This window comes from Camelus dromedarius, chromosome 28 (assembly GCF_036321535.1).
Source record: "Camelus dromedarius isolate mCamDro1 chromosome 28, mCamDro1.pat, whole genome shotgun sequence".
Classification (NCBI taxonomy): domain Eukaryota; kingdom Metazoa; phylum Chordata; class Mammalia; order Artiodactyla; family Camelidae; genus Camelus; species Camelus dromedarius.
Genome location: NC_087463.1, coordinates 15122960 through 15137696, shown reverse-complemented (window position 1 = coordinate 15137696; position 14737 = coordinate 15122960). Strand labels below are relative to the sequence as shown.

At 41.6% G+C, this 14737-nt stretch overlaps 1 protein-coding gene across 6 annotated transcripts in view; it reads left to right on the top strand.

Annotated features, from left to right (window-relative positions):
• ALPK2 (alpha kinase 2) overlaps positions 1 to 14737 on the top strand; it is a 125738-nt gene that overhangs the window by 20376 nt on the left and 90625 nt on the right. For 2 of the 6 annotated variants that reach the window (XM_064480376.1, XM_064480377.1), the window contains exon 1: positions 7892 to 9357. The exons of 1 other annotated variant lie outside the window; for it this stretch is intronic. The gene's annotated coding sequence lies outside the window, so the exon portion shown is untranslated. Of the gene's footprint in view, positions 1 to 7891; positions 9358 to 14737 lie in introns of those variants that run through there. 3 more of the 6 variants (XM_031441826.2, XM_031441825.2, XM_064480375.1) reach the window with 2 other exon arrangements.

Genomic DNA, 14737 nt, shown 5'->3' with positions numbered 1-14737 from the left:
TATCAGGGTAATAATGGGAACACTCAGAGAGTTTCTTTTTGATGGCTTTTTTCCTATGTAAGAGTACACTGTCCTGTTTCTTTGACATCTCTCTTTCTTTCTGTCTCTCTCTGTCTGTTTTTTTTTCTAAAAACTTGAAATTTTAGATAATACATTGCAGTAACTCTGAGTTCCAACCATCACTCCTCGCCCCCAAGGTTGTTGTTGCTATTTGGTTTATTTTTTAGTTTAGTAACTTGCCTGAGATTAAACCTATGAAATCTGCCTCCTCCAAAGTATGTGGACACAGATATTTCTGCTCAATTTTCTTAAAAACATTTTTAAACTTTGTTTCCTAGGAGTCACTCCTGTGTCTGCATGGCCTCATGGGTGGCTAATGATTGGACAGAAGTTATGCTCAAATACCTTGAGCCAGTAAAACTTTCATCCTCTGCCAGTGTGTTGGTGTGTGGGTAGGGGAATGCACTCAAGTTTCAGACATTTTTGAGTATGCCCTAATATTTACTTTTTGCTGGACCCTTTCACATCTCCTCTGTGCATGCTGGGAATGTGTGGATGGATAGCTGGGTCTCCCTGGTCTCCACTGCACATAAAATCCACCTCAGCCAGATAGATGCTTGCCTCAACCACAATGCCATCCTCAGGCTGGTAGAGCTATTGGCCTTCTCCACTCATCTGCTGCAAGAATTACTTCCATTGATAACACTGCTGGGCACAGGTGTTGTCCATTGCTCCAAATCCAGTGAGCCCCCTTTAACTGCGGCAGTAAAAATGTCAGTGCTCACAGCCTGCCCTGGCAGAACTCCTGTGACATTGGAGCTGGGCTGGGGATGGGAGCAGCTCCAGGCAAGATGTCATAGAGATTCACTGATAGTACCCAAAGTTGAGATATTTCTCAACCATAAATGGATCCCATATTACTGCATGCTTTTGGTTGATTTCCAGAGCACTAAAATGGCTGTCTACATTGTCTATATTTATAGTTGCTTTTGGGGAAGAAGATTTTCTAACCTCCTCATTTTGTCCCAGCTGAAAGTTCTAATTCCCATTTCCTTCTATTCTTTTTTTTTTTTTTTACTGAGTAATAGTTATTTTACAATGTTGTGTCAAGTTCTAGTATAGAGCACAATTTTTCAGTCATACATGAACATGTATATATTCATTGTCACATTTTTTTTCATTATGAGCTACCACAAGATCTTGTATATTTTTCCCTGTGCTATACAGTATAATCTTGTTTATCTATTCTGCATTTTAAAATCCTAGTCTGTCCCTTCCCACGCCCCACCCCCTTGGCAACCACAAGTTTGTAGTCTATGTCTATGAGTCTGTTTCTGTTATTTATTTATTTATTTATTTATTTATTTATTTATTTATTTATTTATTTATTATTTTTAGATTCCTCATATAAGCGATCTCATATGGTATTTTTCTTTCTCTTTCTGGCTTACTTCACTTAGAATGACATTCTCCAGGAACATCCATGTTGCTGCAAATGGCATTATGTTGTTGGTTTTTGTGGCTGAATAGTATTCTGTTGTATAAATATACCACATCTTCTTTATTCAGTCATCTGTTGATGGACATGTAGGCTGCTTCCATGTCTTGGCTATTGTAAATAGTGCTGCTATAAACATTGGGGTGCAGGTGTCATTTTGAAGTAGGGTTCCTTCTGGATATATGCCCAGGAGTGGGATTCCTGGGTCCTATGGTAAGTATATTCCTAGTCTTTTGAGGAATCTCCATACTGTTTTCCATAGTGGCTTTCCTTGCTTCCCTCTCCCACTCTTAATGATTTAGATGTCTTCTTTTACAATTTTGTGTTTATTCTTTTTGTAATTCATGGCAGTTATCTCTTTTCCAGTTATGAGTTTTTCATTTTTGTAGCATCCTGCTTCTTTTCTATTTAGAGTAGACCTGTCAATATTTCTTTTAGCATAGGTTTAGTGTTGCTAAACTCTTTTAGTTTTTGCTTGTCTGTGAAGTTCTTTATCTCTCCTTCTATTCTAAAGGATAGCCTTTCTAGATAAGAGTATCCTAGGCTGCATCTTTTTTTCATTCAGGATTTTGAATATATCTTGCCACTCCTTTCTGGACTGTAGTGTCTGTATAGAGACACAGACCTTATGGGGGTTCCCTTGTAACTCACTCTTTGTTTTTCTCTTGCTGCCTTTAGGATCATTTCTTTATCCTTGACTCTGGCCATCTTGATGATGATTATGTCTTGGTGTGGGTCTGTTTGGGTTCTTCCTGTTTGAGACCCTCTGAGCCTCCTGTACTTGGATATCTGATTCCTTTAAGTTTGGGAAGTTTTCAGTCATGATTTCTTCAAATACCTTTTCAATCCCCTTTTTTTCTTTCTTCCCCTTCTGGAACCCCTGTTATGCGTAGATTGGCAAGCTTTATATTATTTCATAGGTCCCTTATATTGTTTTCATTGTTTTTTATTTGTTTATCTTGTAGCTGTTCTGATTGGGTGCTTTCTGTTGTCCTGTCTTCTAGGTCACTTATTTTTTCCTCTGCATTATCTAGCCTGCTCTGTACAGCCTTTAGGTCAGCTCTCATCTCAGCAAATGAGTTTACTAATTCTACTTGGTTCTTCTTTATAGCTTCTATTTCAGTTTTGACATATTTTATATCTCTAAACACTATTTCTTTTAGTTCCTTCAGTACTTTGATCACTCCTTTTTTGAAATCTTGATCTAGTAGGCCATCAATGTCTATTTCCTTGATCGTGCTTTCAGGGGATTTCTCTTGATCTTTTAATTGGGAGTGGTTCCTATGCTTCTTCATCTTGCTCATTTCTCTCTGGCACTGTGGCTTAAGGAGCATCAGTTATCTAGTTCTGCTGGAGATGGTGTGCTCTTAATGATTTTATCGAGAGGTCTTTGTGTCTTCGCCCTGTTTCACGACCTCAGCTTGCTGTTTCCAGAGGCCCTCTGTTGGCGCCCTTCTCTGTGCTGCTCCCGGTGGCTGTCCGCTAGCAGATAGCACCCACTCCTAACACTGGGTCAGGAGCTGAGCTCTTACCCGGTGGGCAGGTGGGTCACTCCCCCTCCCAATGCCGCAGTCAGATGCTGCACTCGGGCGAGGCAGGTGGGCGGATCGCGCCCCCCTCCCAGCACCGAGGTCAGGTGCTGCATTCTGCCAGGAAGGGGGGGTGGCCGCCCGCCCTCTCTTGGCACTGGTCACTCCGCTGCTCTGTGCAGCTGCCGGCTCTGCCTTGGGTCAAAGCTCCGAAGGCGGGCTCGGGGAAGACTGCGGAACGGCCCCGCCCCTGCTGCGTGCCAAATCTCAGCTCCTTGTTTGTCTTGGTGGCGGAAGTTCTCTGAGGTGCCAGGGCAGAAAGATCCTATTTGCCTCCGGCTGTAAACAAGTCTCAGTACTGCCTAGGAGGTTGCGGAGCCCTCGGGTGTGGATTCAGGGCTCGGCCCGCCCCCGCCTGGGCGCTGCGCACAGGAGGAGATGGCGGCTGTGGCTGCGCCCTGCCTCTCTTCTTGCAAGAAGTGCCAGTAATGGCGGCGCAGGTCTGAGGAGACAAAGGTTATGGCGCCCCTCCCCACAGGGCACACCAGCCGTGTTGCTTCACTTTTTTCACAATTTATGGGGGACTGAGGTCATTCTGCTCCGTATCCCCTCTCAGCCACGGTGCGCAGCCCCCTGCAGTCCCCTGGGGCTGTCTCAGTGCAGCCGCCCCCGTCCTCCGCCCGGCCTGGGCGGCCTGTCCCGGCCCCAGCTGCCAGCTCGCATCTCGGGCTGGGTGTTGTGGGGACCCTTTGTGCCCGTTTAACTCAGTTCTGTCGGTCAAGGGGTGCTCGGGGCAGATATGAGCCTCGGAGGCTCCCCTTCCGTCCCGCTGGCCTCTCCGTTGGAGAGGGGAGACCCAGCGAACGAGTGCCAGTCCTCCTTTGCTGCTCCCTCCCTGCGGGATCGGTCCCGCACTGTTTTGCTTCTTCTTCTTTCTTTTTTCCTTTTCTCCTACCAGATTTTTGGTGTCTTTGTCTTTCAAAGAGGGCGATGTTCTGTCAGAGTTCGGCAGGTGCTCTGGTTGGCTGAGTAGGTCCGTAGATGTGAGTTTTGGTGTATTTGTGGGAGAGGGTGAGCTACGAGTGTCCTTCTACTCCGCCATCTTGCTTGTCTCTCCTTCTATTCTTAATAGGGGCAAAAGTCTAGAGCCTTCAGCCAAAACCCTAACCATTATACCTGTATCACTCTCTAAGGTGCAAAGGGTGGAAGCCCTAAAGCAGCAAGGAAATTGAAAATCCTAAATGTCCAGGTTAAAGAACAAGACACAAGTTGATCCAGTACATTAGCACAGACCAAGTAACATGAAAAAGAGGAAGAAAGCCTTGATTTGAACTCAGCTTTACTCTCTCCTCTGCCTTGGAGCAGTATGGTACAGTGGATAAGTACATGGAGTGAATGGGGCTTTATAAGCGAAGGAAGAAACCCCAAGAAAAAGATAATTAAAAAAAATTGTTAAAAAAACCATAAAGTTTCCATGTTAATGGCTTTTAAATGTGCATCTTAGTAGTGTTAAGTATATTCACAATGTTGTGAAATAGATCTCCAGAACTTTTTCATCTTGCAAAACTGAAACTCTGCACCCATTAAAAAAAAAAACTCTCTTTTCCTCCTCCCTGCATGGTTTTTATTAAAAATTCAAAACTTCTATATATCAAAACCTTACAAACTTATAACTTCTATATATCAAAACTACAAAGATAGAAGAAGATAGAGCCTATAGGCAGAAATTATATATGAAGTGCATTTATATGTGCAAAAGGAAAATACTCAAAATACCAAAGTTGACCCCCCCAAATTGAAAAGACAATTCATAAAAGAAAAAGGTCCAAAGAACTTATAAAAACACTATTTAACCTCATTAGCAATCAAAGAAATTTTGCTTCTAAGAGTGGCAAAAACATTTTCAGTGATAGTGTTCAGTGCCAAGAGTTATCTCTCAGTAAGATGGGTGGGCTTTTGTCTGCTGGTGAAAACATAGTGCAGTATGACTGGTAAGAGTTTTGTTTGGCAATATATTTCAAAACCTTAAAGTACTTGTAACTTTTGACCTCCCAATGCCACTTTTAATATCCTGTCCTTAGATAAGAGTGATATGCCCAAAGATTTATTTACAAGAATGTGTATCACATCATTATTTATAAAAGCAAAAATATATAAGCAATATTAATATCTACCAGTAGAACACTGCCTACATAAAGTATAACACATTCATTTGATAGAATAGTATATAGGTTTTCCTGAAGAATTCTTAATGAGAGGTTCATGTTAAGTGGGGAAAAAAAAAAAAAGAAAAAGAAAATTATATGTATAAGCATGCACAAAGGGAAAATAAAAAGAGTAGGAGGAAATATACCAAAATGGTGGTTATCTTGGGCGGGGTGGGAGATTTGAAATTTTCAAAACCAAAATATTAAAAATTTTTAGTACTGGGTATATGATTTTCAGTAATGAGTATATATTGCTCTTATAATCCAAAGAAAAGCCTTAAAAGGAAACTTTTATAAAATATATACTATACGTAACATACACAAATATTTCTTTAAAATTTAAATTTCCATACACTGTTTAAGTAATTCATTTGACTTAGTATTCGTGAAATTGGGCCTAGGACTCAATATACAAATTTGTGAAAATTGGAATTTTTCTCCTGTTCTCAGAGTTGTAACACTTTTGTGTGTGTGTGTGTGTGTGTGTTTGTGTGTGTGTGTGGCTATTTTAAAAATAAAACTGAAGCATGGGAATAAACTCTGCCAAAATTTTATCATGGAAGTTGGGATTTTTTTTTTCAGGTACTTAGACCTTCATATGCAGTTAAATTGAATTTTAACCTGGTTTTGATACTTGTGGTTTTAGGTAGCTGAAATTGGGTACTTTAGAAACATGACGGATTAAACACCTCTGTAAGGTGTCCTGGGAACACAACTGCTGTTTGTGATTTTGATACTTAAGGAAAAATGAATTGCAAATTCCAAGCAACATTCAGATGTTTGGAAAAGTTCCTCTCGGATATAGGAATTCTGAAAAAAATTTCATTAAAATTTTTTTTGCAAATATTTTTTAACTTCATATTCTCAGAAGGAATTTTGTAGAACTCTGTTCCCTGTGATGAAAAACACTGAGAGAACAGAGTTTTATTTACATTACTAATTCTTTCAACACTGTTCTTTAGGGAAGAGTACCAGTTGAGTTGACCTACCTGAGTGACTAGCAGCCGTTTAAAATATAGAGGGCTGAATGAAGGTTGTAGAGGCCTGATTCAGATCACGTCCACTGAGCAGGGAACTGCATATAGTGCAAAAACTCTGAGAATCCCTGGACCCTGCATAGGGGTTCTCCGTGGTGGGGGGTGGGGGCTTTCCCCAAATGTTGACTGCTCCCTGCAGCCGGACTGACTTGCTCAGTTCCAACTTGGCCCCAGGACCTTGGCAGAAAACCTGATCTTCCCTGACATGTGGTTGGTACCAAGCCTCAGCCAAGAATGTGCTCTGCTGGGAAAGGCATTCATCACTTGTACTGTTCAACACTAAATTCGAAGACCTTCTGTGCCAGGAGGAAGAAGATGAGAGATAAACCCCTCATATGTGCCAATCTAAGCCCAAGTTATGAGAGTGAAGAGCAGCTTAAGAACTGAATGAATTTGCTTGAAACAGTCAGATGAGTTGAAAATTGACAAGATCCCAGTCCCCAACAAGGCTACAGTGGCTGGTGAATTGCAGGGCACCCATTCATTCAAGATGCCAAGGAAAATAACGAAGCCCCAGAGGCCTTTCAGAGAAGCAATTAAATGACATCTGATGCAAAAATACATTTCCAGCCCTGCTCCTTAGGTGAGAAATCGCTCATGTGAAGGGTTTTTCCCCCCTTCTCCTATAGCTTCAGAAAGAGAGATTACTTAAACATATTTTGTATATTCCATACTGCTTTACTTGGAATGATGCCAAACATTTTATTTTTCATCACAACTACATATTTTTTGATGTTATTAGAGGGCCACAAATATATGCCCTCCTTTTTTTCTTCAACCTCCCCCCCTTTTTCTGTCTCCTTCTATCCCTTCCTTTGAATAATCGTAGAAAATTCAAAACAGTGACCTGACCTGAGTTTACTCCCTAGGTCTCTGTTTCTGATTTTCTTCCATTCCTGCTCCCCCATATGTAAGAATTACAACAGAAATTCTATGCCTGCAGGCTAATGGGATGACCGATAAATACGGGCAAATTGGTTATGTAAATACATATATATTTAAATCCTCTGCTTCTTTGTTTTACTAGGAGATGAATGACAGGAGTTTAGGGAGTCTGTCTTTCAAGTTGTTTGTGAAGAACAAAAATAAGTTTCATAAGAAATGTCAACGTTTCCATTTAAGCACTTCCAGGCAACTCTTTCAAGAGCACATCATATTTATCTACTGTGTTTAGAGACTGGTTCCCTTTTGGCTTTATCCTATCTTATTGTGTATAATTTTATATATATATATTATATATATATATTATATATATAATATATATATATAATAATTGGAGGTACTAGAGATTGAACCCAGGACCTCGTGCCTGCTAAGCATGAACTCTACCACTAAGCTGAACCCTCCCCTCTTGTTTAGTTTTTATCAGCACAGCTTCTTTCTCTCTTCAGTCTCACCTCACAGTTATCTATCTCCTCTTATCCACCTTCCTCTGTGAAGAGAATCTGGCTTTTGATAAAATCAACTGATATCCACAATCACAAAGATTTGCTAATTTCTGCATCCCATTGCAGTTCGTAGAGACCGGTTCCCAAAGAGAATGTCATTATTTTAGAGTCTCTCAGCTTTCTTTCTTTTTTTTTTAAATTGAGTTATAGTCATTTTACAATGTTGTGTCAAACTCCAGTGTAGAGCACAATTTTTCAGTTATACATGAACATACATATATTCATTGTCACATTTTTTTTCGCTGTGAGCTACCATAATAGAGTCTCTCAGCTTTCAATAGCTTTCTTCTCAAATGAAGATAAAACTGAAAAAAACAGAACATATCAACCATATACTTCTTGATATTTCTTAATTTTAGGTGATTTTTCATCTTATGAAAAATTTCATTCCCTCAAGGTATAGTGATGCCTGCACGGTGTCACATAAACACAGTTTGCTTTTGAGGATTATCATGCCCAGCACAGGGTGAATATTTACAGCTATGTCCCTTTCAAAGTCACCCATTCGAAGCTGGTAGCTAATTTTAGCCGTGAGTCTCCTAAGAGGTTTCTTTCGAAGCTGTCAGTTTACAGGTATGGGACATTAAAATACTTTTGCAAAGAGAGGCAAAGTGGTTATAGAGGCATACTTCTGGATTTTCTATGTTCTTTCTTGGATTTGGACAAAATCCAATTTAAAAAAAAATGCCCACGTTACAAAGTGTGCTTTGCCAACATGAATGATTCTTGACAATCTGAAAAAACAGAGTTCATGGTATGTATTTTTTCTGCGGATTTTTAATGGTCTTCCCCTATTTTCTTTTTACTACCGCAGTCAAAATACAAAGAGAGAAAATTGTGTGTGTGTGTGAGAGAGAAAGAGAGAGAGAGAAAGGTGGGGTGACGAGGAGGGGAGGGCACCCCTGGGGGAAGAGGGTGGATCCTGCCTTGCTGTGGCTTCTGCTTTTCTCAGAGAACTTCAGAGAACGACGACTATAATATACCAGCTCTAAATGAACAACATATGACTCTTATTTTTGCCTCCCATCCCCTCCCCCCTCCAACGGGTTTCCTATGTGTATTTCAAGTGTCTGATAGACCCTTGCTAGGAGAACTGCCTTAATCACTTTAACAAGCAGTGAGATTTTGCTTTTCTAAGAGGCAAGCACCTGAACCTGAGGTCCTGCATGGGCTCTGCCAAATGCTGCTGTCTCCGAGCCATCGTGACAGCTCGTCTGGGTTTCATCAGCTCCCTGGGGCTGCATTTCACCAGGCCCCTTTGCCAAGGCCTCCCCGGCAGCGTCAACAAGTGTTGTACCTCCTGCAGAAACAGCCCTCAAGTTTCATCACGGTGATGCTAAAAAATATTCTCCAGCTTCAGCAATGACCTAGTTCATTCAAGGGCAGGGGAAAAAAAAATGCCCGTCTTCCAGAACTTCCCCAGGCACGGAATTTTCCCTCTTAGGAAGATAGGAACTTTGCTGGAAACAGACCCAGCTGTGCTTTGAAAAACTTTGGAAAAGACCCTGAACCCTGTAACTCCTCTGAATCCCCAGTTCCGGGACCAGGGACGCCCCACCAATGCCTCACACACTGCCTGGGGAGCCCACAGCCGAGCCAGCCCTCCTATCACGTTCCTTGGACAAAAAGTATTGAAAAGTAAGTATCGAGACTTTGGTTTTTACATATGGAATGGCTGTGCTTTAAAGATGTAGTGGTTTACATTTTCTGCAGTAGGGAACAAAGCAGATTGTTTCCTTGTGAACTAGAAGAAAGAAGAAACAAGTTGGGTCTCTAGAGTGCATTTGTGTAGAAAGGGTTTTAAAGTGTCCAAATTCTCCTTTTTTAATTTAGGTCCATTCTGAGCCCTTTAGAGAAACTATTATTGTTGGTTTTTTTTTTTTTAATGTCAGTTTGTTTATTTTGGCTTGACAATAATTTTAAAAGAGTCCCTCAAATCATGGCTATCTCAATAATTAGGAAAAAACTAAACATACAGGATGACTCAGAGTGGATTTCTGAGGGCTTTGCAAAGTAAAGTCACAAGAAAACCTAAGGTAACAACCCAGGTAACTCAGGCCCAGGTGCTTTTGCTTGAAATATTTGAGAATTTTAGTCAAAAGTTATTCCTTTTACTTGGATTATCTGGATGATCGAAAATCTCCACTTTCCGAGCGGACACAGCAGGATCTTGTCTGACAACAGGAATGAAAGTTGCTAAAAAGCTATCTGGCATTTCAAGATGGCTGATGCATTCACTGAGTCGTTAAAAGGGATTTTCTTTCCTTTTTTAAAACTGTGGTCAGAACACTTAACCTGAGCTCTACTGTGTTAATACATTTTTAAGCGTACAGTACAGTATTGCTAACTATAGGTATGACATTGTACTTGAGTAGTTAGATTTTAAAAAAAATTTAAGGCAAAAAGTCAACCCCCAAGAGATTGATCAAATAGCACCACCCTCACGTTACATTTTGATGGACGCATCCAGACTTTGAAACCACTGATTAAGGGTGTCAGTTACAGACATCTGGCAATCATTTAAAAATAGATGAAAGCAAGAGGAGCATTTAGAGTTGCTTCTCTCTGATTATTTCCCTTCCACAATCGTTCCTTAAGTAAAGGTAGCCTTCATTTTTGAAGATGAGTTAACTGTGAATGGTAAGAGATGTTTTATAGCAGCATACCAACTAAGAGTAAATCGAACGAGCTTCTGTGCTGTGAGGCTTCTGAACTGAAACCCACGATGTTGTGAGCTACCGTCTGAATGGACAAATTGACAGATCTTGTATTCAAAGGCATTGATGGTCAAGAAGCATGATCAGTTCTTGTAAATCCTGATGTAAAACAAACCAAATGTATTTTACCTCCCAAACTGCATCGTCCCTTGAAGTTTTTGCAAAACGTTCAATCACAGTTTGGGGAAGATTTTTAGGTAGGGTAGAATTCCTGTTTTCGTCACCTGCAAAGACATCCCCCTGCCCAGTTTAATTCATTTTTAATCACCCCCTGCACACTTACATGTCGACATCAGTCTCTGCAAGGAGGATGCAGTCAGGTGTCCTAATCCGGGCAGAGGTGGCGGGAGCAGGGTGGAGCCCAGGAGTAAGGACCAGGCTCTGGAGGCAGATTTGGACCCAGGTCCTGACTCTAGCACAGTTTCCAGCCTGTCTGAACTCCAGTGTCCTCACCTGCAAAATGAAGATCAGAACATCCACTTTGACAGGATTGATGGGGGAATTAGATGAGTAAACATACCTAAAAGTATCAGTCACATCGTAGTTTCTCTACAAAAGCCAGTTCCTCCTCTTGGTTAATTAAAAAGCTTCTCTCTCGCTCTCTCTCTTTTGTTTTCCTCTAAAATTTCAGATGCTTTCATAACAAACTACTGAAGTTAAGGGGAGGGTAATAGCCCAATGGTAGAAAGCGTGCTTTGCATGCACAAGGTCCTAGGTTCTATCCCCAGTACCCCCATTAAAAAAAGAGAAAGTAATACAGACTACACATTTTTGACACAGTGCAATGATTAAACAAAAATAACAGAAAATCAGATATTTTGAAGCAAATTCTATGTTTGAAAATGTTTGAGAGCCAAAGAAAAAAGATTATTATATTTTAGAATGCATCTGCAGTAAATAAGAAAAACTGTTTTTGCCTGAAGATGGCTGATGGTGAATTTATTATCTAAAAAGCAAAGTAAAGATCTATCAACATCATCTAAGGATGCTTTTTAGTACATATCAGTACCATATTTAAATAGTTTTTGTGAATCTATAGGAATGGAAGGTAAAGGTTAATCTATGCATACAAGATGATATCTGTGATTGTTATGAAAATTTAGGCACAGACTCCTCTTTCCTTAAAGACTATAGTTGAGTCTTGCATTAATTCCCTTTGTGCTTAGACAACAGGCATTGTAAGTTGAGGGGGCTGGGAGTGGGGGCGAGAATGCTCAAAAATGAGCTCGCCATAGGGGTGGCTGAGCAGAGATGATAGCTGGGTGGGTTATTTTAGGAGCCACGGCTGGAATTTCAAAGTCATTGATGAAGGTTCATAACAAACAGGGTACTCGCCTGTTTTGAGGTGAGGATGCCACAGGCACAGAGGGATAGGGCGGACAAGATTCACAAGCAGGGCTCATGGGAGAGCTCCAAAGACCTGTATCAACATCTTTATTATTGCCCCTAACGTCTTTATTGAGATACCCTACAACTTCTGTCCAGGGACCTCAGAGTATCTGGATAAAGTCTCTGAGTTACTGACAGGTTTGCAAGGAGCCTTGTTATTCTGGGCTTAATTCTGCCAAAAAGGACATCTGGAAATTCAGAAATGTAAAGAAACTTGGGAGAAAGTGATCATGTCATCTTAGAGTTGGCAAAAATGAAAGAACAAACGCCAACGCTACATGAGAGAAAATATGTAAAAAGGTTTGGAGCCCTCACTGAGGTTTCTGCCAATGCGCACCCACCTGGCACACCCTCCTGTCCACAAGGAGACTCTGGACATCAGGTCAAAGAGATGGACACAGGTTGAAGAGATGTCAGTTAGTTCACTTCTGAATACATAGCACCAACCCCTCCCAGGGCCATCTCCTCCATGGCGGCTCCCAGCACACTTGGGGCTCCCCAGCTCACCTTGATCTTCACTTGGTCTTCAGTCTTGCTCTTAGAAAGCCAAGCCTATTCGCTCTTCAGTAGTTTAAGACCTTCCCCTAGTCCAGTGGTTCTCAGACTTCAAAGTGCAACAGAACCTAGAGAGCTTATTAAAACACAGGTTCCTGGGTCCCACCCTCAGAGTTTCTGATTCTGAAGGTCCCAAGAATTTGCATTTCTGACAAGTTCCCAGGTGATGCTGATGGTGTGGTCCAGGGACCAGCACGCTGAGAACCAATGCTTTAGCCATTTCTTTAGCCTGTAATTTCCGAAGAAAACCTATTTGCACTTGTTCCTTTCAAAACAAAACTTGCCTACATCTCAAGAGATGCAGAAGGCCCAGCCACAATATGCAAAGGCTGTGGAGAACACAAATGATAAAGCCGTCAAGAGTCTTAGCCTGCAGTGGAGTCTGCTTGGGATACTGAGTGTGGGGAGGACATACTGAGGTGAGTGGTCCGTTATTTGGGAGGGGGCTGCCTTTCTAGCTGAGGCTATCAGGGGAGGCTTTAAGGACAAGTTAGCACTGGAACTGGGGTTTGAAACTGGTGGGATTTGAACATAGAGAGATGGAAGGTGGTCTTTCCCTGTAAAGGAAACAGCAACAAAAACAAAACATGGAAGGCAGAAAGAGACAGGATGACAATGGAAATCAGACATTCGTTTGGCTAGGTTAGGTTTGCTACAGTTGTCTCCAGAACTTTCTCGGAGAAGCATTCTTTGATTAAGCCATCTAATCTTCAAGCCTTTACTTCTGTCTGTAACTTGTTGAAGGCACGTCCGACATAGAGATGCGGAACGGAGGACTAATGGGAGGAAGTTCAGACACCATGGAGGGGAAGGTATGCTTCCTAGAAGTAACAATCAAAAATCAACTCAAAGTAGCTTAAACAATAGCGGAGACTTCTTGCTCCCGCAACTAAAAAAGTGCGTCCCAAAGTTTGATCAGGACCCCAACTCTGGTCTCTGCATTTCTGGAGACCCTGCTTCTTTTGTGTGCTTTGGTTTCAACTTCACGCAGGCTTTCTCAGTCTCAAATGGTATCAGCCTCTCCCAGGGTCCGCGCTTTCTTTTTCCAGGTTAGAGGACTGGGTGAAAGAATTAAGCTTTGCACTGATTGGATCACCACTGAACTACTTTCTGCAGAAAGCCATGTGCTGATTGGCTTAGACCTTGGTGAATGACCCAATCACCGAACAAGAATACTTGATCAGTTTAGACCAATCAGAGCCTACAGAGCAGGAAGGGCGCGGTCCAGCCCTCCCATCACCAGATTTGAGTGATAGCAGAGGCATGGGATGAAGTTAAGAAGATAAGCGAAATGGCCACTTTGGAAGGTTTTGGATATTTTGGAGAAAGACATGATATATCTCTTCCCTCAGTCATAAGTTGAGCAATGGACAGTATTCATACTCAGGTATTTAGGATGCGCTTGCTTTAAACTTCAGTCCAGACAAGTTAAAATATTCTCCCACAGAATAGTCCTGCCTTTGAATGGAATGAACCATGGGGTATGTTGCTTCTTAACTCTAAGGCACGCCTTATTTAAAAAAAAAAATAGATAAAGAAATAGATTTTAAAAAGTTTTTCAGAAAACAAAGCAAGTGGAGGCAAAAATTAAGTTTTCTCCTAAGACTCTCTGACTGACTGGGTTGAAGGATGTTGGTAGGAGGTGGATGAGGTGAGAACAACACGCCACAGCGCCATGTGCCCCGTCCCCACACGGCTGGCTTTCTTTGAGAGGTTCACTGAGAGGTGGTTGGTTTGTAATAAATCCAGGCTCAATTCATTACACCAGGGGCAGTGTTATTCTCGCCTATTACAGGGCAGAGAGTGGGACAGAAGAGAAACTAATATTTCCCGGGTCCTCCCCTACCCTGGCGGATGCCTGAAGTTCCACAGGGTGTCACCTCTGGGTCAATTAAAAGTAAACAGTCTCCAAAGAGAGATAACTCCGAGTTGCTCTGGGGTTTCTGTTGCAGGGAAGGTGAGCCTGAGGACACAGCAGGGAGCCTGAGAGGATGTGGAGGATGAACCAGAGAGAGGGTTTCTTCACCATGTGTGTTCTTGGTGATGACCTTGATGATAATATACCTAGACTGGCCACAACAGTCAGTTCACCCATTCAACTTCAAACCAAAGTGATTTTAACCAATTAATGCACCGAGGTTGGTCTCATCACAACATTGTCATGCTCTATGTGTTTACAGCATCATAATCTTCCCTCTCTTCCCTGTCTTGACTGTGAGGGAGGAGCACAAGGAGAAGAAAGGCAGAGGAGTGTATCCATTCACCATAATAAGTTGAAAATCAGAATCAAGAAACCTGGTAGGCAACATATATAAATTTTAAATATCTAAAAGGCTATGCAGAGATAATCAGTGTTC